The sequence below is a fragment of the Ruditapes philippinarum genome, unplaced genomic scaffold, assembly GCF_026571515.1.
Source record: "Ruditapes philippinarum isolate M1 unplaced genomic scaffold, ASM2657151v2 ctg996_1_1_1_1, whole genome shotgun sequence".
In the NCBI taxonomy this organism is placed as follows: Eukaryota; Metazoa; Mollusca; class Bivalvia; order Venerida; family Veneridae; genus Ruditapes; species Ruditapes philippinarum.
Genome location: NW_026856085.1, coordinates 451,658 through 463,739, shown reverse-complemented (window position 1 = coordinate 463,739; position 12,082 = coordinate 451,658). Strand labels below are relative to the sequence as shown.

General features: G+C 31.5%; 1 long non-coding RNA gene across 1 annotated transcript; it reads right to left on the bottom strand.

Moving 5' to 3' along the window:
• Nucleotides 1-6,242: 6,242 nt before the first annotated feature.
• On the bottom strand, nt 6,243-8,728 carry LOC132745343 (uncharacterized). Its single transcript, XR_009627826.1, has 3 exons — nt 8,598-8,728; nt 7,636-7,830; nt 6,243-6,848 (listed from the first exon to the last, which is right to left on the bottom strand). It is a non-coding gene; the product is annotated as an uncharacterized LOC132745343 (long non-coding RNA).
• Between the last annotated feature and the right edge of the window lie 3,354 nt (nt 8,729-12,082).

Below are 12,082 nucleotides of genomic sequence, written 5' to 3'. Positions count from 1 at the left end.
TAAGATTTTTAAGGGTTTTAATTACAGAGTTTGGGTAAAATTTAAATTTTTTTGGGCATCATCCCCAAGAGTGATATTAAATTTTAAAGTGAATAAAAACATTTCTCTTTTTTTAAAAAGAATAAAATTAAAAAAATAAAAAATTTGATAAAAAAACATCACCAACAATACTTTACGTTTTAAGTACAAATTTCCTTTTAAACCCACGGTTTTTTGGACACCCAAGGTTGACCCACAACACGATTTCGGGCCCCGAAAATATTTGATTAGGACTACAACATATTTTTATCATGGGTAACATCCTCCATTATACCGCAAAAATTTTGTCCTTTTTCTACATTTAAATCCAATTTCCCGTTATCGAAAAATTTTAATATAAAAAGACCCAAGGGGTTTAAAATTTTTTGAAAACCCTTTCACAGGTCTCCCCAAAAAATTTGAACGGGAAAAAAATTTTAATTTTCACATCTTTTTTTTGGCAAAGAACTTTAAACCCTTTTTCAAATAAAAAAATTTTTTCTAAAAAAATTTTTATATAAAATTTTCCAAAAAACAACACACTCACAAAAGGATAGCAACAGTTTTGCACTTATTTCGTATTTTTTTAACATATGAAAAACACTAACTTTAATTAAATCCCCTTACTGCAGATCTCGGAAAAGTAAATATTTAAGGGTAAAGGGAAATTTTCCAATTAACTGAAAATACCTAAAATAAAGGTTTCTTTCCCCTTAGTAATTTTTTAAACCTTTTTCGAACACTTTTGGGGTTTTTAAATTTTTGGAAGAAAGGTTAGTCCAAAAAAGTTTTTTTTAAACTTTTTTTTAAAACGGTACCTGTCCCTTTTTTACTCAAATTTCCAAAACCCTTTTAAAAAATTAGATAACGCCCCGGCCCCCGGTTGGCACCAAATGGGGGAAAAATCGAAAGTTCCATATCCCCGGAATTCCCCGTCCTTTACGGGCCATACACCGTAATCAGTATCGTACAAAAATTAGAACATTTTTTGGGGAAACGCTACCTTTTTTTAACTTTTTTATAAAAAAGAAATTTTGCCCGGCCCAAATTTCGTAACAAAGTAGAAATAAAAATAAATTAAGCAAAGCGGAAAAATTTCCCCACAAAACCACGGGGGATTTAAAATATATTTTCCCTAAAAAAAACCAAATTTTTTAAAATAATTTTCTTCCCGTCAATCATGGGAATTTTACTTGTTTTAAGGGATTTTTTAACGGATTCAGGTTTTTTAACATTAAACCTTTGGGTTTCCCTAAAAAAATGCAAAAAAACCAACAAAAAAAACAGACAATTTTTTTTTAGGAACGCCTATAGACTTTATGATTTGGGTTCCCTGACAAATTTCAAACCATTTAGATTGGTTAAGGAGACATTTCCTAGAATCAATAAAAAGGATATTCAATATAATACTATCAGAAGGCTCGAAACAATTGTTTCGCCAGTAAACCGAACACAGACAAAAAACCTGGGACAATAATGAAAAGAATCCCAGTAAAATGGATATCTATGCCGTGCATAGATAATTCAGATAAAAGAACATAAAGGTCAGATCAGAAATGAATCCGATGACCTTTTATTATTAAATATGTCAAAGCATTATCAAATTGGAGACCAGAAATATATAAATATTATCGTTTTATACAACCCCACTGCTAAAAAACCACAGAACTCAGTTTTGTTATAATTTATATTTTAACGAATTAATACACGAAAACACAGACAAGACACGATAAAAAATAATGGATTATACAAATAATGACTGTCAAAGTGAAAAAAAATACCTCCGCTAGTGGGCCAAATACGTTCCATTCCTCCCCCGTTGCCTTCAAATTTAACCGAAAGTCACTGACATTGCGACCTGACAGTAAAATCACGTTAGATTGAAATCTGTAATAAACGATATAATCAGCAACTTTTAATTGTTTCAGCATGTCACTGGTCATACAGTGTTAAGTATGTTAGCGCACTGACTCCTCGGTGCGATAATTGTGTAATGCAATATAGCGTGAAACGTTAGGTCCGAGAGAGAACACCGGAGTAATGACACTCTTTGATGCGGCGGACACCTTGACCGGGCCCCCAAAAAAAAACTTTTGTTAAATAACGAAAAGGCAATAACCCCAAAAAAAAAAAAAAAAAAATGCGGGTAAAAGCCCCAATGAAAAAAGGGAAATTATTACGGAGGGAAACCCGTGTCAGTGATTTTTGTCCATCAGCGACTTAATATCTTAATACGTAAATGTAGGTGAAAAAATCCGCTAAAGTTTGCGTTACTAATTTTTAGAAAAAATAGAAAAAATGAGCACGTCCCCAGATATATATAGTATGTTTATTTCCAAAGTTTGATGACAAAAAAATAAAAAGTGACTTTGTAGAAACGATTAAAATTTAGGATTTATTCAAAATCAAAATCATTATAAAGCAGGTTCCAAAATATTATTTATGTGATCCCGAACATTAATGCACCAAGATAAATACAATAAAATTATACTTAAATAAATTGTTTAACATGACATTTATGTGATACGCACAGAAAGTCGTTGTCACCTACACTAACATGTTTTATCTTGTATTAACTTAAACACATCTAATACTTAAAAGATAACGGATGTAACGAATTATATAACTGACTACGTGCAGCATACAATACAAAAGAAAGTTAACCAAACAAATATAATAAATTTAATATATCATGTCAACTACAATGACAAAGAACGTCGCAAATGTATTATATTTGAATTGACTAGAAGAAAAAACGATACATACCACAATTGTAGAATAAAACCTAATCATATCACATGCCTATCCTTATTAAAAATGTTTGTTATTGTAAATTCTTTGCATGGCGGAGGCCTTACAGCACAAAAATTTTGTGTTGGATGATATGCCGTGCAGCATACATCAAGCATACAATAATGCTCCGAAGAAGGCATTGTTATAGGACATATACCACTGGTGGCTGTCATAAACATACTAATCAAACCGATCCTGAACTTCATTTGCGGTGATGTTCCTTTGCCACATAAGTTACATTAAAATTAAAGGAAATAATACACGTACCACACGTTACAGCAAGTTATATCAATAAACATAACCCATCAAATCCACACGTTGAGAACTGATAAAAAGGAATAAAACACGTTAAGAGTATTGCAAATGTAAACTCAACTGCATTTATAACGAAGAAGTATATAAATAGAAATCAATAGATATAAAAAAATAAGATATTTCCTTTGTTTGCGTAGGATAAATGTGCATTGCCTCTATTATAATGCGTAAATATGACACAACCTCCTCAAAATTAAATTAAATATAAAAATATGCATAAGGCCGCTTTTTTTATTAAGTGACACTTCGCTTTTTATTCCGTAAACACCAACCATACTGTGTACTACGGATAGTTTAACATTTAACACAAATAGTTAATTTGAAAATGCAAAATGTTAATAAGAACCTACATTAACATCAGAAAGCTGTTTATGTCTAAGCTCACATACAGTTTTTTCAGGTACTAATTTACATATTAATATCATGGTCTATAACCATTAGATCACTGTGTGTTGTTTATTGTCTAATATAATATAGCGTACAGTAAAGCCCACAACAAATCAAACAGCCCCAGAAATTCTGAAACCATACATATGCTAGTCAAAAATGATGTAAGGTTCATATTTAAGTGCACTATGAGTTTAATCCCCTCCAACCGCACAACGAAAGTTTTCAGGGCAGCTACTTTTCAGCTGGGTACGTCGTCGGCGGCCTTTGCAACTACTTTGCATTCGTAATGACCTTCGTACATAAATGACCTGGACCCTTTATGCAATTGGTGAATTTGCTGAATTTTACTAGCAATTACGAAACTTTGCTATAAATAAAGAGTGTTTTCAAAAGCCCTTTAAACAAATTAGAAAGTATTTGAATCGATTGATTGACAAAAATCATTAAATTGGATCAAAGACATGTAGCAACATCATCATAAAGCCCAGAATATGTCTTTGATTACAAAATGAGCATTTAAGGCCTCTCTATCTTGTATGAACATTGATACCAACTGGTTATCAAGTGATTATGATTTATAATTTGTATTGACCGTACCGTGCCAAGGGGCGTGGACGGAGTTTGCACTGACAATACCGTCCATGAACCAGCCAGTCAAAACGAGCCGCAATAATTCAATTTTGCCGTTGGTTGCTTAGGAAAGATTTCTCTGTTTTTCCGGTTTTTGCTTAGCCAAAGTAACATTCAAGGCCAAACATTCAATAGTGGACTCTGACCATTGACAGACATTCACTTAGTGTTTTTTTGACTTTGATAGTAAGGAAAGTTTTTGCCTCTGTTGCAGTGATTCTCGATTTAGGAATCTCGATTAGTTGTCATTAAATACATCTCCTTAGACAACAATATGACAATCAACAAGTTTCAAAATTCCGAATTTATTTATAAACGTTATAGACCTAGTTTATAGTTCACAGGCGTCATTTTTACTTTCGTTACACGGTTTAAAACAAATATTCAAAGTTACAAAAAGCAAAATAGCTTTAATTCAGCAACAAATGTATTCATACTGCGGGATCAAGGAAATTATCGGTAAAGAAGACGGCATGTCTCCTTTCTGTTTTTTTTAATTAACACTGAAGGAGAATTGACAAACAAGATTAGTTTTTCAAAACACGAGTTAAAATTTTGATTCCTTACCAATTTCAAATGGCAAAGTCACAAGGCACATGCTTTGCCATTTAACAAATTAAAAACTTACAACTATGTTAAACCAACAACGGATTCAATTACCTGATTATGGAAAAATCAATACTAACGTTACTAAAAAATCATTTATGCACTAACAGTAATATAAAAGACAGGAATGATTCGGTCGTTTCCTAATCGGACTAGTTTTATTGTATTTCAACTGTCACAACAACAATAAAATTAAACCATATACCCAAAAAGTAACGTAAAATAACATAACAAAAGTGCAAATTAACGATAACAAAATACAGAGTGCACGAAGTTTACTGTAATCATGGCCACAAATTATATCCAAATAATAATTGAAGGCCAAAGAAGGTAAATATTAGTTTACAATTTGGGGTTTTTTCTTTCACTAAATTCCTGTTGAACTTTCCATTTGTCAGAACTATTTAGCGACATGTTGTAATATTGTGAAACAGGCAGATTTAGATAACATATATTCCTACTGAATTATTTAACATAATACATGTACTGAATAATAATTTTCTCCCCTTTTGGTTATCCTGGAAAAAATGAGAATGTCTATATTTAAGTTTGATTCGCAAAACTTTCGATATATAATAATAATAGTTATTATTATCATTTGCTTCTTCTTTATCTCTTATAAAATATGCTAGAAACTGTTAAGAATAACTCAACTTACCTAAGAAAATAGCCACAACAATCATCTCTGCTTAGTTTTGTTCTTGCCGTCTAAGTCAAAATCAAATCGAGATAAAAAATAAAAACTTAATTTATTTGTCATATCCGGGTTGATACCGGAAGTTTGTTCTTATTTACATAAACCTAGTCATAGATTCCTGCGTATCAGACAGTGCACATACTAAGGGATTGTCTCTTAATCGTTGTGGTTTCTTTTTGAGTTTCTTATTGTTTGGGTTTATAATAATTAATGACGCAATATTATAGAGATGCGACAATGCAAACAAATATTACGAAACACGTGTACTTTTCATCTGTTAAGGCATAATGATATAGTTAAGTAATATATATCATTTTTAGTACGCTAGCTGTAGCAGAATGATGCAAGGTTTGATTTCAAATGAATGGGAATATATAAATACAAACAAAGGCTCTAATTAAAAAACATATAAAGGTATTTGAACGTATTATACTAACTTGCAAGACCAAATAAAAACATATATTTCCATTCTAACTTGCTGATAAAGAGAAAAATTGATTAAATTCGTCAAACTTATTGAGCGGAGACTTATTATTCCTACCGTCATTTGTTTTATTGACGTTACATCCAGCGTTAAATGTGATATAAGCATTCTAATATAAATGCCGTGAATACGTAATGAAGAAACATTGTCTTGTGACAAAAGTTTCTAATGTTAATTAAAAATAACATCCACGCAGCCTGATCAGGATCCATGCTGTTCGCTATCAGTTTCTCTACTTGTGGTAGAGTTGGAAAGCGAACAGCATGGATCCTGATCAGGCTGCGCTGATGCGCAGGCTGGTCTGAATCCATGCTGGTCGCAAACCCATTATATTGGTTTTGTCATGACACGGCTCATTTAATTATTATATTGTTAGTTACAATTATATACAAATGTAGTTAATATTGTATTGTGTTTTATTTGAGTTTATGTATTGATATTTTTTAACCTAGCTTGACTGAAACAAAAAGCCACAAAATGTAGAAATATAATGATTCATGTTTGCTTAACAAATTCCATTGCGTGAGACCTATCAAAGGTGAATTTTACTAAGAAGTTTTGACAACAACAGAACATGCATATAATGCATTTATAAAGTAATGCTTAGACTCACAGATATGTCATCTGGTAAATGATATCAAATATGTTGTCATGTAATGTCTACAAATAAGCTGTATTATTATCATTATTATGTTATTTGCAATATTTGACCAATTTTTTAACAACAGTTTATTTATATGTTTGACATTTAAAAACATTAACAGTGAAGAAAAATATGCATATTTTGAAGACATTCACCTAGCAGATGTCCAACTACTGGGCCGTCTAGTGGCAGGATAACGTGTAACCGGCTTTGAGGTTGTCCTTGGTTTTGAAGTTGGTCGAGGGGTGAGCGTTGTATGTCTTTGGGTTGAGCTGCATAAATGAAATTTATTCATTAAGTTTTGTTTGTAATTTTAGATTAATAGATCGTCAATAACTGAATAAGAACACACCATTCATTAGAATAAGAACACACCGCTCATTCATTAGAATAAGAACATACCGCTAATTAGAATAAGAACATACCGCTCATTAGAATAAGAACACACCGTTCATTAGAATAAGAACACACCGTTCATTAGAATAAGAACACACCGCTCATTAGAATAAGAACACACCGCTCATTAGAATAAGAACACACCGCTCATTAGAATAAGAACACACCGTTCATTAGAATAAGAACACACCGCTCATTAGAATAAGAACACACCGTTCATTAGAATAAGAACACACCGCTCATTAGAATAAGAACACACCGTTCATTAGAATAAGAACACACCGCTCATTAGAAAAAGAACACACCGTTCATTAGAGTATATAGTTGATAAAGTAAAGACACATTGATATTGTTTGTATAGCATTTGGTCCGTTTTATGTTTATCTTTTTTTTCCTGTGATACGACGATGTTTATCGGTGATGTTAAACATTTGATAATTCAAACGTGTTTAGGCTAGGTAACTAAGATATTTTACTATAATATTTATAAAAGCATAAAGCCATTTTACCATTTATAAATTACATAATCTTAAAGATAAATGTATTGCTATCGTAAAACATTGACTAATATTGCTATCGTAGAACATTGACTAATTATTGTTAAATTATCATTTATGTAAAAGCAATTCTTCAGTGTTAAATGTGTTAAAGAAACCCACTTACAATATATCAGAAATGCAGGAATACCTGCTACAGAATGTCCCTGGAGGACAGCAGCCAAGAGCCCCACAGCAAGTATGACCACTCTTACAATATCTGATTAAACAGCAAACGCTACCCCGGGCATGCAGCCATTACCGCAGCAATCTTGCTCCTTCGTGCAGTAATGTTTGCTATATATTGATGAAAATATGGAAGCTGTAAAAAATAAATTCTTAACTTATTGATTACTGAAGTCATTACTGGATTACTTTTCCAAAAATCAATTTTTATGATTTACTTTAAAAAATGTTAAAATATTGATTTAACAGTATAAATAAAAAGGTAAATTAAGAACAAAATTGGACTATGAAATGTTGTTCATTCTATATGACCTTCGTAAAGTTACCAGCCTGTCTGGCCAAAGAAAGTCGGAAACGTCCATTAAAAGCAATATAATTACTTCCTAACGACATAAGAAGCATATTTGATAAAATATCTCTGGGGTGCGAAGAATATGTATAAGCTTTATGGCAGCTGAGCAGCCGCAAGTTGACAGTCCTGAAAGCGGTCGGAAATGCAACTTTAACAGCTTTGAGCAATATCTAAATTTTGTTGTTTACCGGTAAATATTGATATTATTTTTTTAAGATTAGTGTAAACTTGCAATATTTGTAAAACTGTTATATTTTTCAGTGAATTTAAAATCTACCAAAAGCAATAAAGAAAATATGAATGTTATACTTAAAGGTTTTCATTATTAAAATAAATCTTTAATTGTTTAAATTGTTTATTAAGCTATATCTTATAAAAGGGTTTCACACATTTAGCAGTGAATTATTATATGCACCATTTACCTTAAAGACAGTGTACATGTATACCAGCGTGCTTGTTTGTCTATCCAACCAACTGAATGTATATGCGTCAAACTTATACTATAGATAGATATATGTATGATGTATGTGAAGATGACAATATAAACTTACTACATTTAATATATTCCGAACTCCCGTAGCACTTGCCATCATCACCACATATTTGAGATGCTGAAATGTGAAATATACATGAAATTGTTTACGATTTTACATTGCGGAATATTTACCAAATATCATAGATTCATGCACAATCGATAAAGTATAGGCTATTTCAGCTTATATCTGATTACCTGAGAAAATATCTACAAGAATTAATCGTGCTGGCATTTAATTTTTGATTTGTGTTGACAATTTATTAAGTAAAGATAAAGACCAAAGATAACAGAAATTGATTAAAGAAGACATGCAGCTATAAGATAAAAGTCAAAGTCTCTTAAAATAGCAGCTAAGGTAATAAAAACATCAAAGTAACTCACAAGTACATCTATTTCCGCACACGTCTGCTCCAACTTTGGTCAATACTGCTAGAATAAAAACATACACGGCATAAGTTTTATAAAAACAAACATTTCTTTGTGTATAACGTAAATATTTTAAGTTACCAAATCAATAAGAAAAAGAAACTCTAGATACAAGATTTTTTTAATTTTTTAAGTATTTTTATAAGTAATTCAATCTTTACACATTGAGTTCATCTTCATAATATTTTCAAAAAAAAAAACATCTGCAAAAAAACTGTGAGGAGATGTTTCTAAATATTAGCTGTTCAATAAATAGTGTCAAATCCGTGGAGATGTTAAATTTAATATAAGCTACACTAAAATTAATATACCTGTACATGTACTTTGAATTCATATCAAACAATAAATTTATTTCAAATGTATAGTGTTGAATCATTAGGCTCATATTGCGTCCGAAGAAAGAAAAAACACTACTTATTACAAATAGGAAAAGCAGCTATTACGTTTATTTGCTTTTAAACTTTGATTTGGAAAATATCTAATATACATCAATACATTAACTTTTCAATGAACTGTAGTGTAGTACCTTTGTTCTTAGTTAAAATCTCTACTGAGACCAAGATGAATATTAACCAATTTTAACTGCCGCATAAATCAGGGGACTCATAACGCATGGTCACGTTTCTTTCTTTAACTTAACACATTCATTCTTCAAATATATTTCGAAATATTATCCGCTAAATTGTGCTTTGTTAATCACTCTTTAAAAAAAAGAAAAAAAGGAAAAAAAAGACATAACGAAAAGACCACTACACGTTTGGCATATATACGGCGACATTCTTCATACATGTAAAATGATACCAAGTAAACAACTTTTATTTTCCAGTTCAAGGACAAGGACAGTTTTTACGAAGTTTTAGATTAAGACATAGGCTGCTGTGTGTATCTAGTTATTGCAAGTCCGATTCGTGCCACTCAACGATAATAACACCATGATAGGAATCATGGCCTTAAATAAAAAAGGGGCTTGCAACGATCATGCTAGGCTTGAAGAATACAATCTTGACAACTGAGCAATCACTTGTTAGTTGTATCAATACAACCGGTAACAATAAGGTTAAATGCCACATTGTTTTAAGACACGAAATATAGAGAACAATTTTATAACTTCCAAGCACTTAAAACCGACGTACCAACATTGGTTCAGAGTTGAACTCTGTATTGATTGAGTTATATGTGAAAAAGTTATATGGAATAGTTTAGATATGACAATTCTTTTCTCTGAGACAATCGCTTGGTCTTGATTGTTGTGTTCCCGGTGATCCCAAAGTCGGCAACATGTTCTGTTGTATTTGCATATTTGTGTTAAAGGGACTCAACTGAGGTTTTTGGCAATATTGTTTTTAGAATTGTGCATCATTTGATGTAGACCTGCATTAAGAACTTTTCAAACCACTCCCTAATTTTGTTTTCTCAAAATAATTATCTTCAATGTGCAAAATGACCAGAAAATAAAAAAAAATGTTTCAACGCTTTTAATTTTAATTCAAAGAGGGCTAGAATCGATTGTCCGGTCAACTTTTGTGTAATGCCTTTATTATTTTACGCAGATATTTACATTTTAAGTGCACCACTTGAGCTGTGCAAAAATTTCAAATCTTTAGGATTTTTAAACTCAATGAGCTCCTTTAAGAATTTTAAATGCTCATAAGACTTTTTTCTTTGCGCATTAGGGAGACTTTTTCTACAAATTTTTTTTGTAAAATTACTAAATGAAAATTAAACGATATATATCATTTACATTAATTTTGTATTTTAAAGTCAGTACCCTTTGTAGAAAAAGTATATATATATTAAAGGTAGTATCAGAATAAAAGTTTCTGGTAAAGTTCAAAAAGCAAATTTTCGGTTACTGTTTTGTTAAGTATAAGAAAACATTTCCTCTACAGTTTCCAAAACGGGTATAAAGTATGTTTATCAAACAATTTTAAGTCCAGAGTTTACATAAACAATGTTTATATCATTTGATTGGAATAAACACTATATACTGTTATATACTGTTATATACTGTTTATTGGAATAAACAGCATATAAAGCTGCATGCCTCCAACCACAATATTAGAAAAAAATCAAACTTGAGGTAAAATTTGTGCCATTTGCGCCAAAAATCTCCGTTGCGTTATTTAGTCATACCGGTTCAATACACGGTTCTCTCGGTCATATAATAGTGCATGGTGATATTGTAGCTATACTGTTCACTGTTACTATTTATCGGAACATATAATAGTAAAACGTTATTCAGAAAACAATACGGTAATCGATTTATACAGTTTAAAAGATTAAATGGAATGAAACATTCACGTAGTGCTAAGTAACGTAAATGTACTAAATGATATTTTCCGATTTTTCTATGTACCGATTTGTCCACTTCGATGTAAATTTTCCGTTTAAGTTAAGCCGTATTTTGAAACGGGGCATGCGCAAAACAATTTTTTAGACTGTTCCTAATGATTTTACGCTTAAAATGAGATTCATTCGCTACAATCAGATACGCAAAAATGGTTGCCGCCAGCAATCAGTCTGAACACTATGGAGAGGTCTGATGACCTCTCCAATAAAGCGCCCAACTGATGACATAATGCTCGATTGGAGTAACAAGCGTTTGATGAAAACAATATCTCTAAAAGCATGGTTTTCTGCTTGCTCATTCACATTGATAAAGTCCTATCAAATTTGGCAATATTAGTTATTTACATCACAGTACATTATAATCAGATCTATTATAATTATACTATTAAACTGAAAATGGTTCCCTCTCGACGTCATTTACACCAAATGTCAGTGGCAAATGTGACGTTGTTCATCCAAGGTTACAGCATGGTAGTATCACCTACGCCAGCCATCCATCTAAAACATGTTTATTCTTCTAAGTTATCGTTGAAGTAAATGTTGAAAGAAAATTCAAAAGAAAAATCATGAAGCTTTATTTACCTGCTTAGTTATGTTCAATTTTTATGAGACAATTAGAGTATGTTACCGAAAAAGGCAATTGGATCTCCGTTGTAGAGTGGTTATGGATGCACCTCACTGTTGTCTGAACGATTTTCATCCACACAATCCAGGCACACAAACCAA